Here is a 5,595-nt window from a genome sequence, read left to right as displayed (position 1 = left end):
GGGTGTGGGGCTGCAGCCATGCATGGTGAAAAGCGCTGGTGGCTCACGGTGAAGGCGAGCTGCCCTCTCCCGATGAGATTCAACAGCGACGCAAATCATGTCTGTAAGGAAATCTGCCCTGCGGCTGCCCAGCGCTGGAAACAGACCCCAAATTTGGCAGCGCTGTTTTGTTTGGGGCAAAGACACTTGCTGCAAAGCTCTGAAGTTGCTCTTATTTTTTTGGAGGTGCATTTCCTGCTGAAAAGCTTTGGGTTTGCAGTTAGAAATGTTTCCAAACAGTGTTTGCAGCTCCTCTGGCTACAGAGCAAGGCAGGCTTTGCTTGTGCTCCTGGGGGAAGTATTGAGACTCTCCGGGGGGGGGGGGATTTATCCCAACTCTTCAGGGGAATTTCTCCACCTCTTCAAGGGGATTTATCCCACAACCAAGAGCTTCGGGTGCCCTGGGTCCCATCGAGGTGGGCAGCACCCACGGACCCAGCTCATGCAGGGCGATGCCACACCCTGCGCCCCATCGGTGCCAGGGCAGGGGTCCCCAGCCAGGCAGGGGCTGGCAGTACCGAGCCTGGCCCTTCCCGGGGGAGACCCCTGGCTCCATTTTCCCTGGCTCAGCGCTTCTCTCCTTGCCTGCACTGAGCACGCCCTGCTGGGATGTTTTCAATCACCCAGAAACCCGCTGGAGCGGCGGCCAAGGTTAACACGGGCAGAATGTGCAGCGTCAGCACCCAGCCGGGGTGCGAGGAGCTGCCCTGCTGCTCTGCCTGCGGATGCTGCAGCCAAGGGGCGGAGGGGCAGAAAGCGCCTTTTTTCAGTGGGTCGGTTACCTGCACGTGAAATCTCCGGCATGTCACGAGCCTCATCCGGAAAGCCTCTGTGGGCTGGGGCTTGAATGCTCCAGGAGAGCATCCTCCTCCCCACTGGCCTCAGGGTGCGCTGGGCTTGCCACCAAGCAGCCCATCGAGGATTAAGACTTTCAAGGTGAGCCTGTGCTTGGCCAGGGATAGGAAGGCGATGTGCACCTGGCACAGGCTGAAGAGCACAGCGAGGCTTTGGCACATGTTTTTCTCCATCAGAACCATGGTGGCCACTGGCATCACTTGCCACATCCCAGATTTGGGTGCCTGGCAGCCATAAAACCTCCCCTGCACTTTTGCACTATGCTTGGTGTCTAGAGATGGGCAGAAACGGGAGGCTCACAGTGCTCACCCAAAGATGCCAAGATGTTATGCTAAACACCAACTGAGAAGAGCAGCCTGCACAGCCCCTACCCCTTGCAGGGCATTTTGCAGGGCTGGGGCGAGGGCAGGGGCTAGGGAGGAGGACTGGATGGACAAGGATGAAGCGTTTCCAAGAAAGGAAGGAAGCAGCAGTAAAAGCTGGGGCAGGAGGGGCTGTTAACCGCACCGCAGCAGCTCCTCCGTGGTGCCCGAGTGTGGCGGCAGCATTGTCCGCTTCACGGCTGGTGCGATTATGTGCATTTTGCAGAACTTGGCCCCTCCAGATATATTTTAAAAGCTCTGATTCATGCAGGGCTAGATCTAAATTCACTTCGGCTTCATTAGAAACAGATGCCCTGGTTTCTCCTCCCTTCTCAGGGCGGTTTAGCCTGGGAGATGCTGCCAGGCGTGGGCAGGGTGCGAAGTCCAGCTCCCCACGGTGCCGGCGCCACCAGGCAGGGAGCCGGAGGTGCGGCAGGGTGAGGGGCAGCCGGCGGAGGTGATGGTCATTCAGCCCTTCCCGGATCAGCCAGCATGGAGCTGCTGGTGTCAGCAGCTGGCACAAGGGGAGCCTCCTTCCAGCGAGCTGCTGGCCGCTTTCTCCCTTTGGAGACAAGGCGCTTGAGGTTTTTAAGTGTGCATCAAAAACTTGTAGGAAAATTCACCCTGGGGCAGAGCACAGGGTTTCTGTAAAAAAAAAAAAAAAAATTAAAGCACAGTTTTTATTCAAAAAGTAAAAGATGAGTTTCTATGGAATCCCACAAAACCCTTATCCCAAAGCCTTACAGAGCCAGGAATGCTGCGTGGATGGCAGGGCTTCCACCTGGGCTGTCTCACCTCTGGAGATGTTTCTAAAAGGAATGTTTGAGCATCCGAGTGGATGGCAAGGAAGGACCATGGGGCAAAGTGCATGAGGAGGGGGGCAGAGGGGACAGCCCCCCCCCCCGAGCTTGCTCCAGCCCCGGCACTCGGGGTTTCGTCATTTAACGGGAGATGAGTCAGAGCAGCAGGTTTGAATGACAGAGCCCTCAGAGCCCCTGAAGATCTCTGGCTGCCCGGTTTGTTGCTGACTTCTGGCAAACAAGCAGCGCGGGGGTGACTCAAATCTTACTCACAGGCTGCGACGGATAAAACAAACAAAAGAGATGCTCATTAAGCCTCGCTCACAGCTCCTAGCTCCCTTTGCAGCCTGTTCATTTCACAGCGGGAAATTACTTGGTCCGACGCACACATCACTGGAAATTCCTCCCTGCGGCCGAGCTTTGTTAATGATGTTTGAGAGCGACCCTGGTCCCTGCCATGCCAGATTTCGCTGTTTCGGGGAGCAGCATGTGAAAGTGGCTGGGCGCTCGCTCAGGCCAGTGGCAGCTGCGTTCCCCATAGCCGTAGCTACGTTTCTGTCCCATTTTTGTTTTTCATGGTTGTGGGACACCAGCCAACTACCCTGCAGCCCTTTGGGGATCTGGAAGGAGCATGTGCATCCACCCTATGCTGCCACCGGCGCTGATAGCAGTGACTTCGCTGTGCAGACCCCCCTCCACCAGCTCAGCCCTGGCAAGAAAGGGTCTTGCACCCAAAGGATCAGTTTTCCACCCAAACCAACATCCGTGCTTGCTGCCGCTGTCTTGTGGTGTCCAGCCCACACGGCAGAAAGCTGTAAAATACTGAAAGTCTGCTCTGCAGGGAGCTGAGCTCCCCTCTGTATCTGCCACAGAGCCACACCGCTGGTCTCACGTGCAAACCCTCCACTTCTGTTGACTGGTGTGTCACTGTCACCAATATTTTCTCTGGAGCAAGAAATTGTTTCAGAGAGGTAGCGGGGTCAGATGCCATCCCACGTGCCAGGGGGGCAAACACCAAGTGGGAAATGTCTGCCAGTTGCTGCTCTGTTAAAGCTACCAGCCTGAGCAGCAGGGCTACAGCACTAAAGCGCAGGGCAGCACATTAAAAGGGTGGCAGATCATCAATACAGTAATGAAGACAGCTTTTCAAAGGGCCCACTATCTGTCACAATTAAAAGTCTCTTACAAACTCATCATAGCAGAACACGAGCTGAATTTGCTGGCAAGAGAAGAGGTCCTGCTAGGGCTGGTGGCTCCTGGCTGCAGTGTGCCGTGCTGGAGAGCCACAAGGGATGGCTGGCATCCCTCCCTGGCCAGAGGTGACCTGCTGGAGCGAGGTGTCTCCCGCAGACCCGGCTTTTCCACCCCACTCCTGTTCCCTTTCCAGCCATCTCTCACACTCCTGGGCCACAGGGTCTGACTTCCCAGTTTATTCCCTTCCCCTCTGGTCCCACTTTGCAGCGCAGCACCCCATGGCCCCGCCAGCATGTCCTGCCCTGGATGCAGAAGGAGAGGGTAAGATGCTGGAGGGTTTGAAGGAGCTGGTGACTAAGGCACCTTGGTGAGGTTGGTGGTTTTGGAGAGTCACGCGCCCCACAGGCCTACTGACACCAGGTCAGGTCCCAGCAGTCATATGCCAGACGCGGTCTGTGGAGCAGAACTGAAAGCAGAACAAAAAAGAGGATCTATCCTCTCCTCTGTGTGGAAGCATCTGCTGAGCAGCTCCGGGGCCATCGCTGCTGGGAAGGGGCTCGGGGGCTTTTCAGTGGCAGCAGCAGCAGCTCTGTCCCAAGCAGAAGGTGAGCGGTGGGCAGCTCAGGAGCGGTCTGTGCACGCAACACTGCCTGTCCCTCCCTTCCCTCCTCACCCTGACTCCCAGTCCTCAAACGCAGCTGGAACAAAGGACCTGGAGCTGCAGCACAGCCAGCCTGCGTGCAGGGCTGAGCATTCCCAAATATCCTCCCATTCTGGGCTGAGGCAGCGGCAGCACAGACTCCTGGCTTCGGGGATGGGCTACCCAGGTGGCTGCAGGCTGGCAGCAAGGCACAGGTGGCAGCCAGAGGCCCTGGAGTGTTGGGGAAGGCTACTGAGGAGTGGGACAGGGCCGGGAAGGGGACTGCAGCATCCCACCTCTGGGGCAAGTGGCCCACTGCAGCGCTGCCCCAGAGCAAGGGCCGCTGGGGAGAATGGGCCAGAGTGCTGCAAAGCACATGGCTGCTCAGGTCTTGATGGGGCAGGAGGGGACCTGGCGCTCTTTCTGGGTAGGTGACACATCATTCTGGGAAGTGAGATGCTCAGCAGCCTTCCTGGCTTGGAGGTGATGGTCAGACTGGCATTTCTGGATGGAGCCGCCGGTTTCTTAAGAATTGTTGTCTGACAAGAGTTGTTCCCCCCATGGCTTTGTTTGCAGTCTAGCAGCTAACCTGTGCTCTCCCCACCAACCTCTCTGCTCTCCTCCAAGCTTAGAGCTCCCAGGTTTCACCAGGAGGTCACTCCCTGCCCTGCAGCTCCGTGCTCTCAGGAATGGGGGCTGCAGAGAAGTAGCTTGCCATGGGAGAGGACTGTTGCTGTGGCAGCTGAGGTGCAGACTAAGGCCCTTGTTTGGGAGCAGTTTCAACATCAAGTCGGGCAGGATTTTAGAGGAGGTATTAGCACGTATTGCAGAAGAAAGCACAATGCACAGAAGAAGAAACCTGCAGCTGTACACTGAGCTGCGACCAGCTTCTGCCCCGCTGCCTTCAGGAGCCGAGAACAGCAGCCCACTGCACCAAAATTGTACAAAATATGAGCAAGGTGCTACACCGTTGAGTTTAAATGACCAAGCCAACTGAAAAAGCCAGGAATGAGCCTTGGCTATTCATTCAATACTTCTGACCACCGAATGCCACTGAATGCCCAACTACCCCAGAGAAACTTGGGCAGCAAGGTGCCTTCAAGCAGGGACACTGTCCCCAGCCGGCGAAGCCTTAACACCCAGACTCTGTGGTTAACTCTACCTTTGTGTGGCTTCTTTCATGAACTAGCTTACTTCCCCCCCATGCAGACTTCGGCTCTTCATGTCTGACATCTCCCCAAGGAGCACAACCTGAAAAGCCATGATCTGCATCACTGCCACAAAGGCCCACAGCCCTGAAATACGCCCAAAATATCCCAGCAGCAGCACCATCACCCCAGCCACGTGCTTCAGTGGCAGCCTATTCACATAAGAAGCTATGAAGGCCAAGTGCATCCAGCACCCAAAAAGTTTATCTTACATGGTTTGTTTTTCTAGGCCTATATTCTGCTGGACTTTTGCATGGTGTGAAGAGCAAACACAGTGCTATTGCAGCTAAAAGGGTCTGGGGATGCAAGTGGGCAAGACTCATAGGGACAGTCTTTTCTAGCAAACCAGCAGATAGCAGCTGGAAAAGACAAAGGAGCTTTCAGGCACAAACTTTTATCCAGGTCTAGAAGGCTTTTCTGTTTTCAAGCTAACTCATCATCTGCTATGGAAAAGTGAGAGAGGATTGCAAAGGGTGAAAGGTGATAAGACCACCCGT

This window comes from Pelecanus crispus, chromosome 8, assembly GCF_030463565.1.
Source record: "Pelecanus crispus isolate bPelCri1 chromosome 8, bPelCri1.pri, whole genome shotgun sequence".
NCBI lineage: Eukaryota > Metazoa > Chordata > Aves > Pelecaniformes > Pelecanidae > Pelecanus > Pelecanus crispus.
This window is presented reverse-complemented; position numbering follows the sequence as displayed.